Source organism: Panthera onca, chromosome B4 (genome assembly GCF_046562875.1).
Source record: "Panthera onca isolate mPanOnc1 chromosome B4, mPanOnc1 haplotype 2, whole genome shotgun sequence".
Classification (NCBI taxonomy): domain Eukaryota; kingdom Metazoa; phylum Chordata; class Mammalia; order Carnivora; family Felidae; genus Panthera; species Panthera onca.
In genome coordinates this window covers 99,626,443-99,653,739 of record NC_138345.1, presented here as the reverse complement: position 1 = coordinate 99,653,739, position 27,297 = coordinate 99,626,443, and the positions used below count along the sequence as shown (strand labels likewise).

The 27,297-nt window shown below is 37.6% G+C and overlaps 1 protein-coding gene and 1 long non-coding RNA gene across 10 annotated transcripts in view; one reads left to right on the top strand and one right to left on the bottom strand.

Annotated features, from left to right (window-relative positions):
- LOC132694047 (uncharacterized) overlaps nt 1-6,443 on the bottom strand; it is a 166,148-nt gene extending 159,705 nt beyond the window's left edge. For 4 of the 5 annotated variants that reach the window (XR_009617133.3, XR_009617132.3, XR_009617131.2 and 1 more), the window contains exons 1-3: nt 6,194-6,429; nt 5,510-5,678; nt 4,064-4,204 (exon numbers count right to left, since the gene is read on the bottom strand). This is a non-coding gene — a long non-coding RNA (uncharacterized LOC132694047). Of the gene's footprint in view, nt 1-4,063; nt 4,205-5,509; nt 5,679-6,193 lie in introns of all 5 variants that reach the window. The other variant, XR_009617135.3, reaches the window with a different exon arrangement.
- OSBPL8 (oxysterol binding protein like 8) overlaps nt 5,219-27,297 on the top strand; it is a 154,313-nt gene continuing 132,234 nt past the window's right edge. For 4 of the 5 annotated variants that reach the window (XM_060656911.3, XM_060656910.3, XM_060656905.3 and 1 more), the window contains exon 1: nt 6,554-6,917. The gene's annotated coding sequence lies outside the window, so the exon portion shown is untranslated. Of the gene's footprint in view, nt 5,312-6,553; nt 6,918-27,297 lie in introns of those variants that run through there. The other variant, XM_060656904.3, reaches the window with a different exon arrangement.

Here is a 27,297-nt window from a genome sequence, read left to right as displayed (position 1 = left end):
GGCATATACCAGATGGAAATAATAATACAAATGGGAAAAATACTTGCTCTGATGAGGTCTGTTTAATAGTAGGTATAAGGTAAGAATCTGATTGGACTTACTCTGATGTTAGGAATATGAGTGAGAGCTATATTTTCTTTTAAAAATATTATTAAGTAATTTTAACAATTCTGTTTTGCATAGTTGGTGGGTTTTAGATTCATGCAAGTATTTACCACTTTCAATGCTCTTACTTCAGTCTTAACTCCAGATCTTTTACAGGGGGATCATTTTATTTTTGTCTGAAGAGAGAAATTTCTTTAGACTTTCTATTAGTGAGAGTCACTATTAGCAGCAAACTCTGCTTTTGTTGGCCTAAAAATGCCTTTGTTTTGGCCCCATTTTTTTTTTTTTGTGGTGGGGGAGGAAGGGCAGAGGGAGAGGAGAGAGAATCTTAAGCAGGCTCCACACCCAGCCCTGATTCCAACTTGGGGCTGGACCTCATGATGCAGGACTCAATCTCATGACCGTGAGATCATGACCTGAGCTAAAGTCAAGAGTCTGATGCTTAACCAACTGAGCCACCCAGGCACCCCTGGCCTCTTTCTTAAAAGACCTCTTCAAATAGGCATTGGATTTTCTTTTAGCCCACTGAAGGTGTTATTCCATGGTCTTCTGATTCTATTGTTACTAATGAAGGTCGATTACCAGACACTTTGAGAATAATCTATTTTTTTCTCCACTAATTTCAAAGGTTTCTTTTCCTTTTGTTTTTTTGGTGTTTTATAGTTTTGCTGTGATGTATATAACTGTAGATTTTTTAATTTGCTTGGGATCTGGGGGACTTCTTAATCTGTGAATTGGAATCTTTCATCAGTTCTGGAAAGTTTTCAACCATTATCATGTCTAATATTGCTTCTGCCACATTTTTTTCTTTCCTATTCTTTTGGAGTATCAATTTATTTCAGACTTTCTCACAATGTCTTCAATGTCACATAAAGTCTCTTTTATATTTTTCATTTTTTTTCTTTTTCTATTGCATTTGGACAACTTATTCATCTCTACCTCCCAGTTCATTAAATTGTACTTCTGCTATGTCAAATAGACTATTAAATGTGTCCCCTGAGTTTTAAATTTTAATAACTTATATATTTTAATTCTTTAAGTTCCATTTAAAAAATATCTTTGATTATTCTTTATACTTTCTTGTTTTATGTATGTATTTTCAAGGTCATCTTTTATTCCCTTATTCATATTTTATATAGTTATTTTATAGTCTCTGTCTGGTAATTTCAATATCTGAAGTCTTTTTAAATGTTTTTGCTATCTTATGTTCACTGTTTCTCACTAATGGTGTCTTATTTTCTTCTGTGCTTGTTATTTTTTAAAATGTGAGCTATTTTCCTAAGACTTTTACTTATTATTCTTTAAGGCTTAAATTGAAGATGGGTTCCTCCAGAGAGGGCTGGCATTTGCTTCTGCCAGATGTCTGAAAGTACTATCAGTCAAACATTCTTCTCAATTATCAGCTGAATACCTTCTGGGATCATCCAGGTAATATGAATTCAAGTTATATTTTTTTGTGTGCATAAGAGCTGGATTGTGAGTCTAAATTCTCAGATATGATTTTGCTTTTCCCCTCTCCACTAGGTGCCACGTTTAAGACAGTAATTTTCTTTGTAGAATATAGGGGAGAGGTGTGTATGCTACTAAGGGGCAAGTTTATTTCTAATACATCTTTACAGTAAATGAATAATCCTTGGAAATGCAGCTTTCTGTGTGCATAGGGAAGGTCATGGGTTTTGTCTTTTATAAGGCCATGAACACCAAAGCTCATGTTAACTGGATTTGGCAAATGCCCTTGGGGTCATTTGGAGTGAAACTCTCTAGGTTTCTGCCTTCATTCCAGTTTTGAACTACTAATTTCTTTATTACCAGTTAATCAATATAGTTAATAGAATTTAAAACATTTTTCCAGGATTTTTGTTTCCAGTGTGATCACTGAGTGAGGTATATAAGCCATGATATTGCCAGAAATACAAGCCTATATTCTTTGTATTTTATTATCCAAATTTTCATCGAGGGATATTTAAGACAAATAATATTAAACAGAAATACTTAAAATCAATATGTAAATACTTTGCAAGAAAATCTGTAGATTTTTCAAATAGACTTTTTTTTTAATGTTTATTTCTTTTTGAGACAGAGAGAGACAGAGTGTGAGCTGGGGAAGGGGCACAGAGAGAGGGAGACACAGAATACGAAGCAGGTTCCTGGCCCTGAGCTGTGAGCACAGAGCCTGACACAGGGCTCAGACTCACGAACCCCAAGATCGTGACCTGGGCCGAAGTCGGATGCTTAACCAACTGAGTCAGCCAGGCACTCCAGACTACTTTTTTAATATAAAAAAATTTTAATTTATTTAAATTATTTTAATGCTTACTTTTTAGGGAGGGAGAGAGAAAGAGTACGAGTGGGGAAGGGGCAGAGAGAGAAAGAGACACAGAATCTGAAGCTGGCTCCAGGCTCAGAGTTGGCAGCACAGAGCCCAACACAGGGCTCAAACTCATGAACTGTGAGATTGTGACCTGAGCTGAAGTCGGATGCTTAACTGACTGAGCCACCCAGGAGCCCCTAATATAAATTTTTGGTTGGGTGCTTACCACATACCTAGTTGATGTCTATTAATTATTTTATTTATTTATTTATTTATTTATTTATTTAGGGAGTCTGGGGATGCACATGTGCTTGAGTGGGGGAGGAGCAGGCAGAGAGAGAGAGAGAGGGAGAGAGAGAGAGAGAGAGAGAGAGAGAGAGAGAGAATCTTAAGCAGGCTCTGTGCTGTCAGCACAGAGCTTGACATGGGGCTTGAACCCACAAACCATGAGATCATTACCTGAGTGGAAACCAAGAGGCAGACACTTAACCGACTGAGCCAGCCAGGCATCTTGTAGATGTCTATTATTTTGTTTTATTAAATTGAAGATTATTATTGTTCTACAGTGCATTTAGTCTTTGAACCACTTATCTGTTGGCTTAAATTCACTTAAGCTGATTTGTGAGATTATACTATATAACAATTTCAAAAATCTCTGTGATTTAGAACAACAAATATTTATGATTCACTCTTGCTTCATGTTAGTAGCTGCAGGTCAGCTGCTGGTGTACTGCTCTAAAGGTCAGTTTCAGTTCTGCTCCACATATTTTCTCATTCTGAGACCCTATTTGGAACACGCCTTTCTCATGGCCAGGCAGCACAAGACCAAGAGATTGACCTGTATGTTGCACTCAAAAAAGCAGTTGGCATGTGTTACATCTACTCATAAGCCATTCGTTAGAGCAAGTTACATGGCCAAGAGTAATAACATAATCTGCCACAGTCTTCAAAGTTGTATTGAATACCTTATTTATGTTTGAGGTTGCTGTTAATCTTCTCTGAGAAAATGAGGATTTTAACCTAAAATCTCCATTAGCAATCTTTGGCAACATAAATGTCTAAATGGATAGGCAAAAGTAAAACAAAAAAACAGAAAACAACTTCAAGCCAATCTCTCTCATTCTAGGTCAGGGATGATGCATATTCTGTGGGAAAAATTATCGTGCCTGTCAGTGCTTTAACTGATTTGGAAAAAGAACTTCTCATTGTCAGAAATGTACAATGAATTAAACACTAGGCGTAAGAGATTCTTACTGGAGTTAAAATGGAATAGTTATAATAAAATTGGACAATTATATTAAAAAGTTTTATTAAAAATATTATTCTCAAAATAATTTTAAGAGTAGCAAACTTGCAGGGTATATAAACATAGCAAATGGGAGTTTTAGGATATTTTTCAGTTATAGCACAGGATCACACATTACAGTTTGTGTTTATGTTGTGATTACATCAAAATGCTAGTTTGATCATTTCCTGAAATCATACGATATTAGATGTGAAAGGATCTGAAAAGTATGTATTTCTCATTTGCAATGTATTGATACATCATTTTGTTGGAATCAATTGTGGGGTATGTCAAAATCATCATTCATGACAAGCAACTATTACTAGCAACAGTTAAAATACAATTACAAAAGATATACTTACATTTGTTGTCCCATAATATCTTCACTTTCATGAACTTGCATTGACTTTTTTTTTTTTTGAGTGTGGTTGATAGGAGTTATAGGTAGTCAGACAATAATTTGCGTAATCCTGGCTGTTTGTTTCCAATGTGAATATCATTCACTGAAAAAAAAAAAAAGGTTGAATAACATTGGTTAAACATCATATAGTCCAACTCCCTACTTTTTTTAAAAAATTAATTTATTTATTTGAGAGGGGGGTGGGGAGAGAGAGAATCCCAAGCAGACTCTCAGCCATCAGTGTGGAGCCCGATGCAGCGCTTGAACTCACAAACTGTGAGATCATGACCTGAGCTGAAACCAAGACCTGTGCCAAAGCCAAAACCAAAACCAAGAGTTGGATGCTTTAACCAACTGAGCCACCCAGGCGCCGCCCCCCCCCCCCAGCAACTCCCTACTTTTTATCAGAGCTTGATATGCAGAGAGTAATTCGTCCAGTCACACATCTAATTAGCAGAGTCTGTATTACACCACCACCTTGCTTCCAGAACGGTGCTTTCCGTTCCAACAAAAGACTGTTTATTTTCAACAACCAATAGAAGAAATTCGGGCTGACGCAGGAGAGGATTGTCAAGGAGATTTGCCTTATTTTACTGATCTGTAGTTTTAGTTCCCAGAGTAAAGGAAAAGAACCAGAGAAACAGAGCCCAGAGGGTATATTTTGCATGTTATTTGTGCTCCAAGAACATTCTTTTTCAAATCTATTTGATTGCAACTCACACTAAGAAACACAGGTTAAATCACAACATAGGACACACTCTTATCCTTCCCCACAAATGAAACAAAAATTTCACAAAGCAATTTCTTGTCCACACTAAATGTGTACTCTGATCTTTATATTCTATTCCATTCCAGCCTATTTGTTAAAAAATAAAATTGAATTTTAAGTCAATTTAAAAAATAGTGCTCTAGAAAATAGAAGACATTTCAATCTGATGCCAAACTCCAAAGTTACTGAGTTAGTGTCATTCACACAATAAAACTTTTCTCATATTTATTTGAACTACAAAGACAGTATCTCAGACTTCAGAACAGAACCTGTAGAATCTTTCCCTCATTGGAACACCAGCTCATTACAATATCTCATAGATTCCAAGACCCATTGTTTCTCACATTTTAACATCTCTGAATTCAAGATGTGTCTTAAAAAATATCAGTGGCTTTGCATAGTTTAAATGGCAGTATTTTTCTTTCTTAACATGAAATAATGGTGAGTCCTAAAGTGTATTTCTTAGTGTGTCATAAAATACATTGATAATTACGATCATATAGGCCAAACTCTATTGGTTATTCAAGTATCCAGGTGATCAGAATGCTTTTTGAGGTCTTGTTAAGAAAACGTAATGAGGGCATAAAACTTGCTTAAGCAAAAACCCTTAGTTCTGGGCCAGAAGGAAAAATGACTTACAAACTGAGCAAACTTTTTCATGTGCTTGCATGGTTAGCAGGGTTTGATTATGATCTTTCTGCTTGTCTACTTCCTTCATTTCTGTATTGTTACTTTCTTTCCTCTGGCGATTGGCATTTCTATTCTTTTCCTCTCATCACCAGGGGTAGGCGGGGAGAGTTCCTCGGACCTGGGTTTAAAAGGAAAGCAAGTTTACGTCCAACAGTTAGGTACTTAAAAAAAAAAAAAAAAAAGATTAGGCTTTATTTTAAAATTGCAACGAATTGCCAAATCCTGTGGATCTGTTTAAACTGCCACCAACCTAACACATTGTGAGACTTAATGACTGTAGAACTGGCACGAAAGATGCTGAACCTGACTAGGAACAAAAATAAGTTTGCTAGGCTATTTTCATCCCAGCGTGATTGAGACACACCATCCTTTCCTAAAAAAAAAAACAAAAAACAAAAAAACAAAAAAAAACCCCAAACCACAAACTCTAATGAGGAAGACAGTAAATTAAATGCCACAATTAACGTGGTACTAGAAATAGGAACAATTTGTTACTGCTTTTCAAACCAGACACCACGATGCCTTCTTTTTTCCTTTGTTTGTCTAAAACTTTAGTTAAGCCGAGGCTGGGGAGGCGGGTCTCAAGCTCGGGCCTCCGGGCCTCCGAGTGGGCGTGGGGTCCTGGGCCAATACCAGTGAGCTCTATTGTGCAGTCTTCTCAGGTTAGGCAGGGCCCTGCAAGACCGGTCCAGACCACACCTCAGTAGATCACGGGCGGGCGGCGGTGGGCTCGAATCCCGAAGCCGCCCTCGGGTGTGCGGAGGCAATTCGGATGCGATAAGGCTCTGGCAGAACTAGGTGTTGACAGTTGTTCCCGCGCGACTCCCTCCCGGCCCGCCGGGGAGGCGTCTCCGCGGCCGCCTCCGCGCGCCGTCACGTGACGGGAAAGAGGGGAGGGGGGCTGGTGGCTGGAGCCCGCGAGCTGGGGGCGGGGCCTGGAGGGGGAGGGCGCCCAAATGTAGAGGATCTTGGCGGCTGTGGGTGCTGAGAGAGGCGGCGACGCGGCGCATGACAACATTAGGCCGCGACGCACTCGGGGCCAGGCGGTGGTGGGAGCTGTAGCCCGAGTGGCTGCAGCGTTAGCTTTCGCCGCGGCAGTGGTCGCAGCCAGTAGCGGGCGGACGGAGGGAAAGTGGAGCCCGCCCTGGCCAGAGGACCGCGGGCCGCGAGTTCCCGCCCCCCTCGTGGGCTGAGCCGGCAGCGCCTCCGCGGCCGCGAGCCAGCGCCCTCGGTCTGGGCTCGCGCCCTAGCTGCCTCCGGCGACAGCAGCCTAGAGAAGTTGGGGTCCGCCCGGGCGCGTGCAGGGCCCCGGAGGAATCGGCCTGCTCCTCCCCGCCTCTCCGGGGGCTCCGCACCGGTGAGTGTCACGCCGGTCCCTGGGTCGGGGGGGGGTGGTGGTGGCGGGTCCGCACCCCTCCGGGAGACTGCACCCCCATCCCCACGTTCTGAGCTCGGGCCAGTGGGGACTCCCCGAGCCGGAGAGTTCCTCTTTGGCTCCTTTGTCCCTTTTCGGAGTGGGGGATTCCAAAGGCTGGCGGGGGTGGAGTATTTTGGGGCCCACAGGACGTGCGTCTGCAAACCTTACATAGCCGCGGAAGGGGCGGTGGGGGGGCGGTTGGTAAGAGCATTTTGACTGCCCCGAGTGACTCTACCCGAAGTTTGGGCCGACCTCGGGGTCTCGCCGGAAGCCCCCGCCCGGGGGAGAGCTGGCGCTTTGTCACTTGGTGCGGTTAAGGCGAGGCTCCAGTTTTCCTGTGACAGCCCTAGAGGAGGCTGTGCCGCGCACCGCAGACCGCACCCGCCCTTGCAGAGCCGACACGGTGACACGGTGTTGTTGCTCTCAACTCAGTTCCTGTGGCCTCCTTGTAACGGGAGGAAGGCGAAGCCTTTGCTGTACTTTTAAATGTATTGTTTGTTTCCAAGCCTTTTCTCAAGGGTGGAATCCGGTTCTAAGGAGCTTCCAATGGAGCATGCTTCTGGTTCATTGAGCCACCCACTCAAGACCAGCTGAGTGAAGCAACAGTACTTGCAGATTTTCCATTCACAAAAGTCATTTAACACACTCTTCTTTATGAAAGACATCTGCCTTGGGGAACTTGCCTAATTTCATTTTATCTAAATGCTGTTTGAAATAATAGATACCTTGGGCGCCTATTTAAACAGATGGGAAAACTTCTCTAACTTATGGTGTAAGCATATTTGCGTTCAATAGTTTAATGAAGTTTTTGCCTTTCTAATCCTAGAGGAGCTGAGTGACTTCTAATTAGTATTAGAATGTCCTATGTATGGTAGGGTTATTAGTTTTTATTTATGCCCCCTGAAACTTAGCCTCAAATTAATGCCACTTTAGGTCTTTTCAGATAATCATTTAAAACAGGTTTGGTGTGTGTGTGTGTGTGGTTGTTTTTTTTGTTTGTTTGTTTTTTTGTTTTTTTGGTTTTTTTTGGTTTTTTGTTTTTGCCTCCCTTAGGATTCCAAAGAAAGCAAGGATTGTGGAGAGACATGGGTGAATTGCTTGTTAGGGCTTCTTCATTCCATCAGGTGTTGTCTAAAGTTGATCATGCTTAGCGACTATGGCCAATTTTTATGCTTGCTAGAACCTGTTTTACAGTGAAATTAAGATCATGCTAGTTTTATAGAACAGGTTGGGGAAGGGAGAGTAAGGGTATGCAGTTTGTCCTTTATAGAAGATATAGCTAATTTTACATGTTTGTTGCCCCTTTTTTGTTAGTAACTGTGTATGAGATGACTACAATATGCCTGTTCAAAGTGCTGGGAAAGGGAATAGATGAAACATAAGAATTACTTTTTAGGTCTTTAATTATGGAGATTAGGTTGTTGCGGTCAATTTCCATGTGAACCGTTTGAGCCACAATACGTTACAGCTGCTTAGAAATGGTTTGATTAAAAATGGCTATGGTTTATTTCTTATTGAATATTAGTGTGGTATTTGTGATATCGGAAAGATGCTGCTGTCATTTTTCAGTTAGAATATTATTACATTTTGGAGGCAATCAGATGTGTTTCTTATAGCACATTTTTGGCACTTATAAATTTGGCCTTGTTAAAGAGCAAATTGCAGAATTTCTTTAGTGAGTACTCCTCCTATATTTAAACTTGGTTTAGAAATAATCCTTCAAGAGCAGGTTCCTTAGAGCATGGGTGACAAAATAGGAATTGATGCTTAGATGTAGTTTTCAAATTTTGTGGAAAATTCTTATGCTAATAGCAACACCTGAAGTATTATATTTGAATATAATACCCCAAGCTGAACACACTTATAGCAATGATCTTGGAGCATCAAGAGTTCAAAAGTAGAAGGCGTAAGTCCTGCTTGTGCTTTGTGAATATGACGTACATGTAATGCATATATACAATTTGAATTGAAAAGCCTCTGAGTACTGCATAATGAAGGTGGCTGGGTGCAAGGAGATTGGTGGAGATGCTTGATTGGAGCAGTTGTAGCTAAAGTATCATTTTCTTGTGGATACAACTCAGGAAGAGATGTCTGGACTAACCTGTAGAGGTAGATTTCACGTCCATGTATGGGAAACCCCTGAGAGATTTTAGATCTGTCCTTTCTATCTTGGTTCCCCATTCCATTCCCTCATTTTCTCGAAGGCATGAAGTTGAAGGTCTGATCTGAGAGACCTTCCAGACTGTTTCCTCCCTGAAAAGTTTTATCAAGTATGCAAGGGAGAAAGCTTTCTTCAGAGGCCTTGTAGGAAATGAATGCTTGTCCTTGATCATACTCTTACACCCCATGTTATTTTTACCTTTTTTAAAGTTGCAAACCCTGTAAACCATCTATGATAGCAAGGGCCTGTCTTTTTTGCTCACCATCCACTCTGCAAATGCGTAATAGTTACTGAATGAAAACATACAGTTCCAGATATATGACAGGAGAATGAAAAGGAGTGTGTGATAATGTAGTCCGAAATAGATACAAGGAGTGAGGTGATAAGGAAAGATGTTGGATTGGGAGGAAGGGAGCAGGTCATAACTGGGAAACTTTCTTAGAGGAGGTAATTCGTGAGTTAGGTTTTGCAGAAAGCTGTATATCTGAAGATAAGCAGGTTTTTTAAGGGGGTAGACAGCATGAACCAAAGCATTTAAATTGGACTGGGTAATCATGGGATTAAGCACAGTGAGTCTTTTTTGGTAAATTATGAATAATTTTTCTTCCCCTTATAACTGTTCTCTTTCCCAGATAAAAAGATTGGCACACTTTATAAGAACTAAGATTTAGAGTACTTGAGTTTTGGAAGTGACAGTGGTATACTGAAAGCAAGAGCATTGAACTAGGGGGTTCAGAAAATTTGAAATGGATTTCTGATTAAATCTTATACAAGTAAGTGCCTTTGGGCAAATCACTGGGCCTTAGTTATCTCATTTGTAAAAGGAAGACCATAATCCTTATCCCATATGGTTATTGGGAGAATGAAGTTTCATAATGTGTATGGAAGTGCCTACTTCAATATCTAAGACATAGAACTTTATGTTAAATTGTTTAAAATGGATCTTTGTCTTTAGATTATTAAAAAATATTTTGGTGTATTTATCATGACCTCATATCTACTTGATCTTTGAGTTGACCCTTTAAATTACCTCTAAATTTATAAGTATCAAAATTTTAGATGCTTAGTTTTCTTTCAGTCAAGCATAATGTTTTCTGACAGAAATGAGGCTTGTTTCATTTTAATGTTACCAGGAAAAATGCTAGATGCCTTAAATTTTTAAAGCTTTAAGTAAGGGATACGTGTGGCTGAAAATCTGAGCCTTTAGGCTTTTCTTCTTTATAGAATTTGTTTTTGAAGAAATAGTCCATGTCTATCATGTCATGTGTTCATTGTTGTGAAGACACAGGGGATTTTCCTGCTATTAAGGAAAAAAAAAAAAATTACCCAAAACATCCTCTATGTTTTTGGTGATTTGAATGACTATAAACCATGGTGGATCTCTACCTGTGTGCTTTATTTTAGAATTCGGTATTTTTTGAGTAGGCTAATGGACTTCTGTATCATTTTTTATCTAAGCTTTTTGCTGTGGTAGCTATTTGGTTATGAATCTCAATTTTTCACTATACTTTGTGAACTCTTTGTAGTGTTTATAATCCTTGGAGCAATCTGTCCTTTGTATAATATTTGGAAGGGAATTTTATTAAAAAAAAAAAAAACTAGTCTGGAGTTTTGAAATGATAAAGACGCCAGTTACTACCTTCCATATTCACAAACCACCAAAGAAAAGAGGAAATGGTTTTGGGGTTGGAGACTCTTCACATAAAAAGGAGAAACTTTTGATTTAGGATTGTTAAAAACATGATGGATTCAGAAGGAGATTGTTAGAGCTCCGGCAGGTAGCTTAGTAGGTGTTGTTGCTGGTAATACTACTACTAATAACAGCTAATGTGTGTTGATTGCTATGTACCAGTTACTAGTTTGAAGTATTTGTCATGTTGGGGTACCTGGGTGGCTCAGTCAGTTGAGCGTCTGACTTTGGCTCAGGTCATGATCTCGTGGTTCGTGGGTTCGAGCCCCACATCGAACTCTGTGTTGACAGCTCAGAGCCTGGAGCCTGTTTCACATTCTGTGTCTGTCTGTCTGTCTGTCTGTCTCTCTCTCTCTCTGTCTGTCTCTCTCTCTCTCTGCCCCTCCCCCACTCACACTCTGTCTCCCTCTGTCTCAAAAATAAATAAACGTTAAAAAAAAATTAAAAAAAAAAAAGAACATAGTGGATATAGTATTTTAAGGTGACTTGTTAAAATTTTTTGAATTCATACTTTTTTAGGGTAAGACTGACGTACAGACTTAGTACAGAGGATTTTTATATAGTAATATTTGAGGGTCACAAATCTGTGTAATTGCAATCTATCCTATTGAAATTTTTCACCACTGAAAAAGCAACTTGTGTTTTGACTGCCAAGTGCCACAGTAGTTTATCAGATTACATAATTTCTTACAGAGAAGACTCGGGCCCCTGTGGAAATTATGAAATCTGGGTAGGTAAGTTTTGATGGCGTGGGAGTATGGTAGGTCTGGGGAGAGAGCAGTCCACTCTAAGTAGCATTATCTGGGTAAGAGTAAACAGGTAGAACACCTTGAACATGAGGGCGCAGGTACATTTTTAAAGTACAGATTGGGGGTGAGGAAATTCTGAAGACCAGCCTTGCTATTATATATTTTTGCCTGTTTTGACTGTAATAGCACTTAAAATCAGCAAGTCAAAAGTAAGGAAAAAACAATGCTGTGCATCATACTGGGGAGTTTGTAATGGTTCCTAGCCTGTTTTGCAAGATATGGGGGCTTTATAAATATTTATTAATGATCATAGAATTACTCTCTTACTACCTATTATTTTATAAATCTAAGGAGGCCGAATAGCATAGGCTCTGGAGCCAGACTACTTAAGTTCACAACCTGCACAGCCTCTTATTAGCTTATTGCCCTGTACCTGGTCTGGTGCTGACATGGCAGAAGAAGATGGTATATTTAGGCAGAGTAGGGCCCAGAGTTTTCCATGGTTCTTATGTAGTATGAAAGAGATCTAGAAGTTCTCACATAATCCTAGTGAAAAAAATAGACGTTAACAGAGTGGGAGCCAGCAAGCTTGTCATGAGGCTACTATTGTGAAGGCAGGGACCATGCAGTAATTGTTGGGGGGGGGGGGGGGAGGGCAGCTCTGTAAGATTCAGCTCAGTGCCCACCACAGTTGGTACTCCCTCTTGCTGTAGTATAGTTAACACTGGGAAGTAGTTGCTCAGCTAGGAGTGCATTTCTGTCATTCTCTCCTCTACCCTTGTGATCCTTCCCTGCATCTAGGTGGGGCCATGTATGTGACTGATTTTCACTAGTGGAATGTGAATGGAAATGATGTGTTTTCACTTTAGCATAGAGTGACAGAAAAGCAGTTGTTCTTTCTCCAACTTTTTTTTTTCCAATCCAAGGAACCAGGAGCACTTAAGAGGGTGGTAGAGCCATGAGATTGGAAGGATTTAGAGTCCTTAAATTACCATGTGGAAGAAAGCTGTACATCAAAGAGGAGTGTACCCATAATAGATTGTAATTTTAATGAGAGATTTTAATTGTGTAAAGTTAATGGAAGATCTGGGGTTTGTTAAGCAGCTAGTATTGCTTTAACTGTAAGCTTGGGCTGCCTAGGATAGGTAGTTGAGCTCCTAAGAATATCCATACCAGCAAGAGCTGAGGTGGGACCAAGTTAATAGATCCACTGGATATTGTTATAATATTCTCATCAGCATGTGCCGTTATGACTCTCCTAAAACTCTGAAGCCCATGAGGACCCAGAGGGCATGGATCTACATTTAGATCCATCATAATACTTCTTGTGCCCATGAATGCTCTGTGCTCAGACACCATTATAAGAATGAGAAGCCATGAGAAATTATGAAAGTTCTTTTATAAAAGTCTGAAGAGTTCCCTCAAAGCAGGTTTCTCCATCTTGGTACTATTGACTATTGATATTTTGAGCTGGATAATTCTTTGCTGTGAGTGGCTGTCCTGTGCATTGTAGTATGTATAGCAGCATCCCTCTATCCGTTACATGCCACTAGCACCTCCGCTTGATCATACAACCAAAAATGTCTCCAGACATTGCTAAATGTCCTCTTGGGGGCAAAATTGCCCCTGGTAGAGAACCACTGTCTTAACCAAGTTAAGCTGAAAGAAACTACTTTAAACTGAAAGACACTTAGCTTTATTTAAAAGACTTTTTCTCCTCTTAGGAGAGAGGTAGAGTTCATGGGAGAGGTTTGTTTCTGAACATGCAAAAAAGGAAGCTATGTTGTTTTTGTTTTCTTTTTATTTTATTTTGACAGAGACAGAGACAGAGAGAATGAGTGAGTGGGAGAGGGGCAGAGAGAGAGGGAGAGAGAATCCCAAGCAGACTCCAAGCTCAGCATGGAGCCCAGTGCAAGGCTTGATCCCATGACCCTGGGATCATGACCTGAGTCAAAATCAGTTCCCCCTTCCCCTCAATTCTTTGGCATAGTGTGCTTTATATTGTGTTCCCTATTTATCTGGAGTTGCCTCTAATTCTGCTTCAGTTTGCACTAGTTGCTTTTTAAGTCTCTTCTGGGAACTTCCTTTTGGTGTACTCTTGAATTTAATCCATTCTATTTTAGATCTTTTTTTCTAAATTTACTTGATCTTTTTTCTGGAGTCCTTGAGTAACTTCCTGAAAAAGTGTGTTTGATGGGTAAACTTCTAACTTATTCTATGTACAAATTGTCTCCATTCTATTCTAACATTTGACTGATAGCTGGGCACAATATTGTAGGTTGCAAGTAATTTTCCTTTAGAACTCTGAAAGTATTGCTTGGTTGTCTTCTAGCATCCAGGGGTGCTGATTAGAAGCCATATGTTGGCTAATCACTATTTTTTCAACGATGATTTGTTTTTTATTCTGTCCTAATAAAGATTGTTTTTGTTTTGTTGTTGTTGTTGTTAAAGTTTATTTTTGAGAGGGTGGGAGGGGCACAGAGAGAGGGAGAGAGAGAGAGAATCCCAAGCACAGAGCTGACAGCACAGAGCCCATGTGGACTTGAACTCATGAACCGTGAGATCATGACTTGAACCGAAACCAAGGGATGCTTAACCAGCTGAGCCACCCAGGTGCCCCTAGGTGGTTGTTTTGGTTATTTGTTTTAGGCACTCCGTTGTTCTTCTTGTCTAAATGAGAGTCTTCAATTCTCAGAAATTCTCTTAGGTCTTTGTTATTTTCCAACCTTCACTTTTTTGTTTGCCTATGTGCTCTTAGGTAGGCAGGTATTTTCTCTCTTGGATTGATCATCTTTGTCTCATTTTATTTTCATAGTTTGTGATTCTTTGTTCAGGGGATTTTTTTCCCTAGTTTTTTTGTCTGTTATTTTTGGGTGGGTAATCTGTGAATTTTCTTGTTCTGTTTTTCTTTTCCTATCATTCTTCTCTGTTTTATGTTGTAATACTTGCTGCTCTTAGTCTCAGAATATGTAAAATAGGTTTTTGAAACATAAGGTTCTTTTGTGCTTCTTCGATTATCTCTTTTTCCATTCTGGTCACTTTCTATGTTTGTTTTTGTAATTATTATTTTTCATGATTAGTTTTCCTTATATCCTTGGTGTTTCTTGGTTGTCCATTCATGTTTAGAAAGAAGGACTGGGCTTCTGGTCTGGGTCTCCCCTCTCCCACCCTGTTCCTTGGACTGTTTTCCCTACTAGTTGGAAATTTAAAATTTCCAATTTTAAATTTATTTGTTCTTACGGCTTTACTTCTTTCTGTATGAACTGTATGAATTTTTATTTCAATGGGATGGAGTAACTGGAAGGAAATTTTATATTTAGTCGTCTTTTATTAGAGTCCTTTTCTAGCTTCTTAAACGTCAGGTATGTAGAAGTATTGAATTATTTTTTTTAAATGCAGGCTTATTCATAGAAATTGTGATCGTGATACTATGTTAAAATATAATGATGTTCCTTCATTAGTGATTTGTATAGGTGTTTATATCTGTATGCCAGTTGGTCCTAAAACTTGTACTCCTTTTGAATTCTTGTTTGCTTCTTAGTTTTTCTGATTCCCCTTTTGTTGTCCTCTATCCTGGTTGCACATGTCATTATGATTCTCTGCCATTTCTTCTTTGTTATTTGGAAACTGAATGAGACCATTTAAAATTGTGGATAAAATATTGACTTTGCTCCAGAGAATAACATATTAGCTTTAATAAAGCCCATGGCTCTTGTGATATTTTGATTACTGAGAAATGTTATTTTCTGTGTCTTCACTGTGTCCAGATAGGTGAGGGCTTATTCTTTTATATTTATTTCTCTCCCTTAATTGTTATAGCTACGTTGGTTCAGTAGTTACTGATATTTTTCTCTATTTTCCTTCACTTCTACCTTATAATCTTTGGTGCTTTAAATGCTGAACTTAGGGGCGCCCAGGTGGCTCAGTTGATTAAGCATCCAACTTGGTTCCAGCTCAGGTCTTGATCTCAGGGTTGTGAGTTCAAGCCCCATTTAGGGTGTGAAACCTACTTAAAAAAAATGTTGAACTTAAATTGCCTAGCTAGTTCGTTGAAGGCCTTAATTTTTATCTCCTTCTTTCATTTTATAGTCATAAAATTTCTTTAACCTGTTCTCTTTTTTATTTCCCATTCTTTACTGGATCTTTAGATATCAGATTGATTGATTGTAAATTATCCTCGGGAAATACGTTTAAATTTATCTATTTCTTTCCCCTCTCTTCTGTGGTATTGCTGCATTTCCCCATTATTCTTGTTAAGTTTTCTCTTATGACTTCGTAATTCTTTCTTCTATAGCTATGATATCTGCTGCTGAAATGTGTGTGTATGATTAGAGTCATAATTCTCCTGCAATCAAGTTTTTACAATTTAGATTTTAAAAATGCTGACTATTTTGCATTTGAAATCCTGTCAGAAGGGTTGTGATATGGAAGACTTAAACCCCCAGATTTGGCCTGATTATATATTATGGGAACTACACAGTAAATACTTAATTGAAATTTAAAGTAGCTTAGGAAATAAGTCGGCTCTTTATTTGCCTAATACAGGGGAGGTCAATGTTGTAAATATTCCCTAATACAGTGGACATCTATTTACTGATTATTTTATGAACTTTTTTTATATTCTCCGAAACTCTTGATTTTTAGAATTCAGAGATTGGACTAGGTAGTGGTTATAGGTCTTTTGCTTTACTTTTTTCACATATCCTTAACATTTTCAGGTATCTACTGTCACAATTAATTTCCTTCTTGATTGGGTTGTTATGGTGTCCTTTACTGTTTCTATTATGTTTAGAGTTTTGGTACTTTTTCTTACACTTCTGAAATTTCAAAATGTAATCTTTAGTATTATATAGATAATATTTAACTGTTTTCAAAGGTTTTATTGTTTGGGGGATTATGGTTTTTATATCTTTATTTTCCCAAGAATTTATGATTACGATGTAGGATTAAAAAAAAATAGCCTGTCATTACTGACAAAAAAATCGTCAGGAAAAATGGAGATACACTTAAAAGGTTTATTGCTTAACATATTTAACATTTTAACTAGCAAGGTCTCATGTATTTGGTTATCTTTGTGGTTTCTTTATTCACAGTATTGTAATTCACAGCCTCTTCAAACTCAAAAGTTGAAATTAGTGAAACATTTTGTGTCTGTGGGGCAAAGTATGATTTTAATTAAATTCAGAAAATATATGCTTTTTTAGTATTCTCTAAAAATGTTTTCATTGTCATCATATTTATTAGTTTTCTTTTAGGAACAGGATTTCAGTGTAAGAATTATCTTTATAGTTTTTCATTTTTGGTAGTCATTCTTAAAGTGTTAAAAATTGTGTTGGTTCTCATAGATCCCTTTTGAATTGGCATGCAAAAGTATAATTATGAGTCTTGGTTCTCACATGATAAATTAAAGATGATGAGTACTTTGGTTGTGGTAATTTATACCTACAATTCAAAACCCAAAAGCATCTAGGCCAGAGTTAGGTACCCAGATACTCATTTTTCTTTCATGTCCAAGGTAGAAAGCCATTCTCTGTCTGTATCAAAATATGAAGAAACTGATTTTGGGATTGAATAAGAAAGTCAATACCAAAATTTTTTTAGATTGTCTTGAATTAACTTTAGATTTTGAATTTTAAAATGTTGATCCTTGATAAGAACTCTTAGCTTAAGTATGGGCATTAATTTTACTTGTAGGAAAGTAGGTAACTCTTTTGGTTTATTATAACCAGTTACCATACTTAATAAATGAGAAACACATTCATTTTTTCCGAGTATCTTGATTTAAGATAAGGTTCATATTTTTCTTAGAAAATAACCTTTCAAGAAAACAAAATTTATGCATAATCAAGTAGTTTTAACTGTAATTTAAAATATTGTACCTAACTTTAAAAACAAAGACTTAAAATCCAAGAGAGACATTTAACCTGTAGGACTAAATTATTAATATATGATTGCCAGTATCCTATTTGCAAGCACTGTCCTTAAGTGGTCTTGATTTATTACTGTCTCAAAAATGCTCTTTGAGACCGTCTGTCACAGGCTTGGGCTACATAACATTACAAACACCAACTAATTTAGTAAACTGATGCACTGGGAGAATAAGAAACCTGCCAGAAGTATTGTCTTTCCTACTAAGTAACTGTGTGACCTTGGCAAACCACTTGGTCCTGTGGATCTTAGTAAAATTGAGAGCTTGGAACAGATAGCCGCTTAAGTTCTTTTGAGGATTCCTTGAAAATGTTAAGGGCTAGAATTCTAGTCAGATGATATACTATGTAATATAATCTTTATAATAGATGTGAAATAGATGGCATTATTCCCATTTTTAGCAATGGCGTGATTCATGTTGTACAGACTCCATATTTAAGTAGCATGCTCAGTCATGTAGCTACAAAGAGGCCAAGCCGGAAGTTGAATCTTGGCCTATCTCATTTTATATTCATATTCTATTTAGTGAACCAAACTGCCTCCACAAGGCATGTTGTGACAGTAGACCACCAGATTTTATTCCTAAAATTTATTTCATTTTTTAATCTTTAGTTCGTAGTAAATGTGCTTATGCTTTACAGCATCTGTTAATTCAAGAAAACCAGAAGTCACGGGTCAGGCCTATCCATGAATTGTGCCTAAAGTAGAAATGTGACCAATTTTTAAATATACTAGAACTTGCCTGTCTAAGATATAACTGGTGTTCACAGTTATTTAGATTTATTTCAGTAATGTTGTTGTTCAGAAACACTTTTGGAACTATTCTTTCCGTGTTTCTTTTGTTTCCTCAGTCACATTCTTTTAACCTACATCCTGTGGTGGCAAATGACATTTTTTTGAGGATGGATTTGATACGCGGAAACAGTGGGAAGTCATTCTGGACCAAGTCTCATACATAAAATTAGGGGTCAAAGTAAGGAATGACATTTTTAGTTAAAAATCAGAAGACCAAAAGGGATGAAACCTATCACTGTAATGTCACTTGGAAGGTGGTTAAGAAAGAGATTAGAAAAGAGGAGTTCCAAAATTGTTTTGTGTGATGACAACTTGGAATATCCCCTAAAAATGACTACTCTGAATGGAGTTAACCTTTATTTGGATGTAAATTCTGCTTTGTTAAAGTTACATCTTAAGATAGTTATACCTGTTCTGCTTGCCACGTAGGTTAGTACTATGCTGACTTAGCATGCGCTTTATTATTGCTTTTTTAATTTTTAATTTCCTTTTGGTGGTGGGCACAGTTTAATCCACTTCATGCAGACACTGACCCACCTGCTCAAGGAGCTTCAAAATACATTGAACCACCTAGTGTCTGTCCCCCACCTCCCCGCAGACACAGAAAGACACTTGGCTGAATGAGGTTGGGGTCTGAGGATCCAAATGCCTCCATTGTGGGACAAGGCAGCAGTGTGGGCCCAACTAGTATTGGAGGTAGTGCCCTTTCTCCCCAGAGGAGAAGTGCAGAGACAGGGCTGAGACCCCAGGCAAGGAGGCCTCATTCTCACTGTGGTTGGCAGGGTAAGCCAGACAGGGTCCTTCCAGGTCAGCCCGCCTGGCTGTGGACTGAAGCTCTGGGGAGGCGCAGGGGCCAAGATGCCACTGGGGCAGGCTAGGCAAGGTGGGCAGCAGTGCCCTTGGGTCCTGGGCACCTGATGCTCAGTCCTGGCCTTCATCTGAACACCACTTGAGAGCATGGTCCTTGTGTTTAGCATGTACTTTAGAGAAGAAGAGTTGAATGAATTACAGACAGCAGATATTCTTTCCATTTTAAAGGAGATCAGAGTGTATAGAACATTTTTTTGCACACTAATTGAATTTTTGGTCATATTAATATTTGTGGTTATCCATATATAGGTTTAATTCTGAACAGCTACTCCCATCTCATTTCCTGGCATGAACTAAAACTACTTCTGTTGCTAAGCCTGGATGTACTCTTTGATGAAGGTATACATGGAAATTAATTTTTGTGCAAAAATCATCTTAGGTTGCCTTATACGCTTAAATATTAGTGAATAGGTTTTGGATATCAGTACTTTATTTTTTATTTTTTATTTTATTTATTTATTTTTTTTTAAACGTTTATTTCTGAGACAGAGAGAGAGCATGAACAGGGGAGGGTCAGAGAGAGGGAGACACAGAATCCGAAACAGGCTCCAGGCTCTGAGCTGTCAGCACAGAGCCCGACGCGGGGCTCGAACTCACGGACCGCGAGATCATGACCTGAGCCGAAGTTGGCCGCCCAACCGACTGAGCCACCCAGGCGCCCCATGGATACCAGTACTTTATTAGTGCAGTTAATAAACAATATGCCTGTATATCTTGTTGTAGAGGAACTTATGATAGGAAGATTTCATTTTACCTTTTGAAGGTGGTATTTTTCTTGATTTAAATTTCCAGGTAGTGGAATTTAATGAAACTTCCTCATTTGTAGACATTGGAAGATAGTAAAAAAATGCCTGTAATCCCTTTTTAATAATACTTTTCCTTTTGTGATTTCAAAATAATTTAATGTTATAGGACCATTAATTCAACATATATTTGAGTACAGGTCACTATGCAAGTGGCTAAAAAAATTCAGAGGAGACTACACAGACATTGACCTCTTTGAGCTTGAAGGGGCAAGGATGGGGAATAGACTGTAAACTGCTAATTGCACAATTCACTGTAATTATCATGTGGAGAGTGCTAAGAGGAAGAAATATAGGGTGATACAAGAATTTGCTGACCTAGTGGGGGAGGGGAGCCAAGAAAGGTGACTTCAGCTGAGGAAAAAAAATAATATTTCTGGCAGAACATTTTGTTTAAATATCCTGGAACAGCAAGGAACTTGACTTTTGCTAGGAACTGAAAGAGTCCACTGTGGAGGGGGGTGTAAAAAAAAAAAAACAAAAAACAGAAGGATTGATAGCAGTGTGGTGCAGTAGGCAAAAAACTTGGTCATGTAAGGCTTGATAGATCATGTTAAGGATTTTGATTTTTGTCTTAAGATCTCTTGGAAATGATTAGAATATGTTAAACAAAGGATCATGGTTTAGAATGATCACTCTGGATGCTATGTAAAGAATGGTTTGAAGGCAGCCAGGGCAGATGCTGGGAGACATATTAGGTTGTGTTGAAATTAAGGTATCTGCAATTTATCCAAGGGAGAATCATGTAGGCCAGTGGTTCTCAAAGTGTGTTACCTGAGAATTAGAAATGCAGATTCTTGGGTTTCTGCTCAGACCTACTGAATCAAAAACTTAGGAGGTGGGGCTCGGAAATCTCTTTGTGAGCAAGCCCTCCAGATGGTTCTGATGCAGGTCGTTTTTGAACTTCTGCAGGTCATTAGACATGTTGTTTTGAATGTAGGAGAAAGTTCTAGACTGATGGTATGAATAGGGAGTTACTGCATGAAAGTGGTAGTTGAAAGTGAGGGGGTAGAGAAGAGGTTCCAACAGAATGAAACCCTGAGACACTAAATTTAGACTCAAAGTCTTGGACAGAGTGAAGGGAGCTAGTGAAAGGATTGACTACAGGGACTAGAATGTCTGGAAAGTCTTTGAATAAGGGTGTGGCAAAGCAAGCATTAAATTTACCAATGAATGATCTTTATGTGATTGTAGTGGAATTACAGGTGAGCACCAGTGTCAACAGGTTGAAAAAGAAATGGGGAGAGGAGTGAAGGAAATATAATTTACTCATTTAACACCTACCCTACTCTTTGGACAGATATTTAATATTCCAACATTATGGGAAATAAAAATAACATAGAGGACTCCATGAGAAGTACCATAAATAACCTTGAGAGACAGCATGAGAGTCTGTGGAAAGCTATATAAATCATTTTTTGAGCTCATTGATTCTGAAATTCATAATTTACATAGAGGACTGAGCTCAAGTTTACCATTGTCTTTACCATGTTGCAAGGAATGCCATAGTAAAATAATAAACTATGTGGAGGAATGTTTAGCCTACTAAGAATTATGTTTTTTGTTTTTTGTTTTTTAATTTTAGCAACAGAGAGAGAGAACACAAGCAGGAGAGAGGGGCAGAGGGAGAGAGAGAAAGACAATCTCAAGCAGGCTCCATGTTCAGTGTGGAGCCTGACATGGGGCTCGATCCTAGGACCCTGGGGTCGTGACCTGAGTGGAAACCAACAGTCAGACGCATAACTGACTGAGCCACCCACATGCCCCAAGAATGTTTTTAGCATGACTAAAACCACTTTAGTAATATGCATTTATGTAAAAATAATTTTTAAATTACAAATACTCTTATTTATTACAAATACATTAATTTGCTTTGTATTACTACTATGTATCTAAAGGAAAATGTCTTTAAATGAGTTTTATAATTCAGTCTTTTACTTAAATTACCCTATATGTTAGAACTATTCTAACACATAAATGTTGTGCTATTCTTAAAGGACGACCACATTTAATGTGAAGACAAATTAAGATAATTTGAAGGTGAACCCCAATTACATAGTAATATCTTTGAAGCATATGTATGCACACACTAACACTCAGGAGTGGGGTGGAGGAGAGACAGTGAGAGAGGGAGATTGAGACTTAAACCATTTTGAGATGTATTTCCTTTTCTGGAAGTATGTATTTGTCTAAATTTTTTATTTTTATTTTTTAAGTGGGCTCCACACCCAATGTGGGGCCCAAACTAATGACCCCAAGATCAAGAGTTGCATGCTGTATGGATTAAGCTAGCCAGGTGACCTAATTTTTTTTTTTTTTTAAGAAAAAATTAGGTTATTACACCAACATGTGCTGACTATAAAATTCAACAGCTACAGAAACTCATAAAGTTAATCTCTGCTGCTACTGGACCCCATTTTATGTCCAGAATAGTCCATGTATGTGCAGTTTGGTGTTATTCTTTTAGGTAGTCTCCTTACTCCCCACTCTCCATGCCCTGTGTGGGTATTTGTATATATAATTCTTTAAAAAACAGAAGTGGTATTATAGTACTGTTTTGCAGTTTTTTCACCAGTCAGTACATCTTAAATATAAAAGGCCAAATCCTAATAATTCCTTCCATTGACTTTATTTTTTGTTCTTAGAACGTTAGACTGGAACTTATGAGACTTGGGTTCTGGTTTCTTTTGGCTTCCTGATCTTGGGCAAGTCACTTAGCCCTTCTGTTTTTAGTTTCCTTATCTGTAAAATTTAGAGATGGTGAATGGATGATTTGAAGATTTCTGATAGCTCTAAAATTTATTTAGGAATGCTAGGATTTCACAGGACAGACATTTCCTTGAATTTTATATGAAAAGTGATTATGTTAACCTGCCTATTACACCCAATGGGGTAAGTTCTTGCCAAGTTAAAAACACAATAGTTGGGGGAGGGAGCACTTTAGAAACAAGATTCAAAAAAATGATATCCCATTATTTGCTAGTGTACTCAGTGTGCATACCTGTTGCTTTTAGGATTGTGCTGACCAAACAAACAAACAAAACCAAAAAAAGACATTCTCAGAGCCTATTGGGTTTTTTGACTAAAAATCACAAAAATCTGTGCCGGTGCAAAGCCTGATGCAAGGCTCGAACTCCCGAACCAAGAGATTATGACTGAGCCGAAGTTGGAAGACCTTTAACTGAGCCATCCGGTGCCCGGTTATCTGCACTCTTATTCCTAATCTTTAGCTTTTCTTTTTCTTTTTTTTTATTTTAATTTTTAATGTTTATTCATTTTTTGAGAGACAGACATAGCCTGAGTAGGGGAGGGGCAGAGAGAGAGGGAGATACAGAATCTGAAGCAAGCTCCAGGCACTGAAATGATAGCACAGAGCCTGATGCGGAGCCTGAACTCACAACTTTGAGATCATGACTTGAGCCGAAGTCAGATGCTTAACCGACTGAGCCACCCAGGTGCCCAGCTTTTATTTCTCTAATATTACCTTTTATATTTTAAATTTATCTGGCCTTCTCATTTGATTTTTTGCTTTAATCTCTTTTTTAAAATTTAGTTATTTTTTTTCTAAAATAAGACTTTAGTAAGGCAGAGACACAAAAAACTATCAAGAAGAAGCATTGAGAAAACTAGTGACTCCAACAATGGCTTGCCCAAGGAGAGCTTTAATTTAGATTTACTTTTTATTGTTATATTATTTTTTCTATAAAGCTGGCTGTTGGGTGGCTGTTTCTAAGATAAACAAAAAGATGCTTCATGCTCTCAGCAAGAGATTCAGGCAACTCCCCCCACTCCTTTCCATTTATCTAAAAGTAGCTTTCAGTGCTTCTCATAAGAGACTTTCATATTCTTTTAAATTTTAAGCCTCTTCGTCAAAGCTTTAATCTGAATAATACAGATGTGTGATGGGCAAATTTCCCACCTCTAAATAAAGTAAGATTATTTACAGTGATAAAGCCTTTGAAGTACATGTGAAGGGGACTGCTCTCATGTTGATTGTCATCCCTTTAGACATTTTGAAGGTGCTTAATTTAAAAAGTTCACAATCCTCATTTTAAAAAGAATAATTTTTAGCAGTTTCAGCCTCCTGAAAATCTCCTTTCAGCAAGAAACAGTGTTGGGACTTAACTAATATTTTATTGCTAATCTTATTATTAAAAGCTTTTTTTTCTATTTTATATTTCTTAAAATAGTAACTTCCTTTTTTTTAGTGTGTATGTGTGTGTATTTATGAGATGCTTTAAAAAGTATTTTATAGTATAAAATACAGTCATCAAAGGAAATTTTAAAGGGAAAATCATGATTCTGAATGATATAACACATTAATATTTTTTCATGCATTCATAATTATTTCAGATATTACATTGATGTATATCGTGTGAGACCAAGAAAGCAAAAGTAGATAATAAGGTCATTCTTTAGTCCCTACATGTTCTTTCAGCTAAGGCTTCTAACTGGATATTGCTTTGGTGTAGATGGAACAGATAAAACCTTTTGTGTTATCTGTCACTACATTACATTCTTGTTCAATAAGAGACTTGAGTTAATTTAGTCCTGTAGCTATGTTGTCCTCACCATAGCTACATTGCTGCTACTCTGTTTAAAGGTCAGTGTTATTGCCCTTTAATATTTCCTCTTTCACTGTGCATCTCATTCTCTTTCTACATTTCTGTACATTTCTGTCTTAACTGGGAACTAAATTAGCTTAAGTTATTACTAGCTATCTTGGCTGTCACTTACCAGAATTAAAACCCTGAAATGACACTTTCCTGTTCTATGCATAGAATATAGAAAGGAGTTACTTTGGTTAATATGTAAAATCTTAATAAAGGTTTAAATTGATTTGAATGCTATAAGAATGCTAACTTTGCATTCTTTTATTAAACATATTTAAATGCATATATGGAATAACACTCCAAAATTATAAATGCTCAAGAATCCTGAGCTTGGTCTCTTTAGGTCTTCTGAAAAATAATTTTAGCATTTTGACGTCTTTTAAGTAGCATGCCATGCGATAATTTTTGTTGTAGCTGAATAGTTCTTTTGAGGAGATTTTTTATATCATGTTTTTCAAAATAATCACAGATTTTACATACTGGAAAATGTAGCTTTCATAATTTTAGGAGTGCAAGCACAGCTGCACAGTAAGTCCATATGTTACTTAGCTATAGTTATATTTTAATAATTTTTTCTTTAGGGAAAGAACTATGGCTAACCTCCAAGAGACTGAAGCTGATGGTTGTAATCATTTATGTTTTTTTCAACAGAAAGAACTTTTTGTTTTTTTTTCCTATTTTAAATAGTTGAATTTATTTTTCTTGTGAAGTTGAGTTTATTTATGTTGTGCCATGGCATCAATTGGATGAAGTTACTATTTTGGATCCTACTGTAAAGTTTAAATGAATATTTATGTCAGATGGGAAGATTACCCTGTTGTGTTTTTTTTCCTGTTATTCCTGTATATGGACTTGCTGCCACAGTCATGCTAATTTTTCTCCTACATGCTTGCTCCTTTATGCCTCTATTCTTCTGCACATTACCATTCCCTCCACCCGCAATGCCCTTCTTTTTTTCATCCATTTCCTTTTCTCCTTTTAAAATTGGCATCTAAAGTTATTTCCTCTTAAAGTTCTTTCATGATTTATTCCGTGTAACCGTTATTTGTTTTCTTGGTTTAACCTTAACACTTAACATGGATCGATACAGATTGGACCAGTCTGAGTTGTGTTTCTCTGACATACCAGGTATAGTGTTAACTTCACTTAATTTTTACAGCTATCCTGTGAGTTATACTCATTTTTTTTTTAATTTTTTTTTTAATGTTTATTTATTTTTGAGACAGAGAGAGACAGAGCATGAACGGGGGAAGGTCAGAGAGAGGGAGACACAGAATTTGAAACAGGCTCCAGGCTCTGAGCTGTCAGCACAGAGCCCGACGTGGGGCTCGAACTCACGGACCGCGAGATCATGACCCGAGCTGATGTCGGCTGCTTAACCAACTGAGCCACCCAGGCGCCCCGAGTTATACTCATTTTACAGATGAAATTAAATTCCATGAGAGTCCTAGTTTTAGCTGTGCTAGAATTTGAACTTATCACTAAAAAAATCACTTTTTACAGTGTCATTCTGCCTTATGTATTTCTGTAGTCTTTCTTTTCTTGCTATCAACTTAACCGACCAACAGCACTGAAAATAGTTTTTGCTTTGGGTCTTTAAAACTTTTATTTAATATAATTTGCATAGAGTAAAATATACCCATTTTATGTATAAAATTTAATGCATTTTGACAAATGTATACACCCACATAACTATGTCTACAGTCAAGATATAGAACATACTCATCAGTCCCCCAAATCCCTTGTGCCCTTTCCCCACTTAATATATCTCCTTCTCCACTGTCCCAGCTCTTCTTCAGGCAACAACTGATCTGGGTTCTATCCACTATACATTGTTTTTGTATGTTCTAGAATTTCATATAAATATGCATAGAATGTGTACTCTTGTGTGGCTTCTTTTGCTCAGCATTATTTTTGAGGTTGCTCCTTTTTATTGCTGGATAGTATTCCATTATATGAATGAATATACTATAATTTGTTCATTCATTTTACCCATTGGTAGAAATTTGACTTGTTTTTAGTTTTTGGCTATTACAAATAAAGCTTCTATGAAAAACCCATTTGCAAGTTTTTGGCTGGATATGTTTCCATTTCTCTTGGGTATATACCTAGGAATGAATCTACCATTTTCCATTTCCACTGACAATACATGAGAGTTCTAGTTGTTCCTCCTCCATGTCAACAGTGATATTGTCAGTTTAAAAAATTTAGTGTTTCTAGTGGTTGTGTAGTAGTATCTCATTACGGTTTTTTTCATTTATGTTTTACTGATGACCAGTGGTATATTGAGCATCTTTTCATGGGTTTGTTGATCATTTGTATTATTGTTTGTTTTTGGTAAATTGTTTAAATCTTTTGTTTATTTAAAAACTTTTGTTTTTATTATTGACTTTTAAGAGTTCTTAATATAGTCTGGATCCTAGTTCTTTGTCAAATGTATGTATTGTGCATGTTTTCTCCTAGCCTGTGGCTTACCTTTTCATTTTCTTAACTCTGTTTTTGAAGAGAAGCTTTTAGCTCCTGTGGAGTCTAGCATACCAATTTTTTCTTTTGTGTTTTTTAGTCTCCTAAGAAATTTTTGCCTAGTCTAGATTTGTGAAGATTTTCTCTCCTATTTTATTCTAAAAGCTTTATATTGAAATATTTATATTTACACCTATGTTGGCTTTTATAGTTAAATCTCTGATTCATTTAGAGTTAATTTTTGTGTT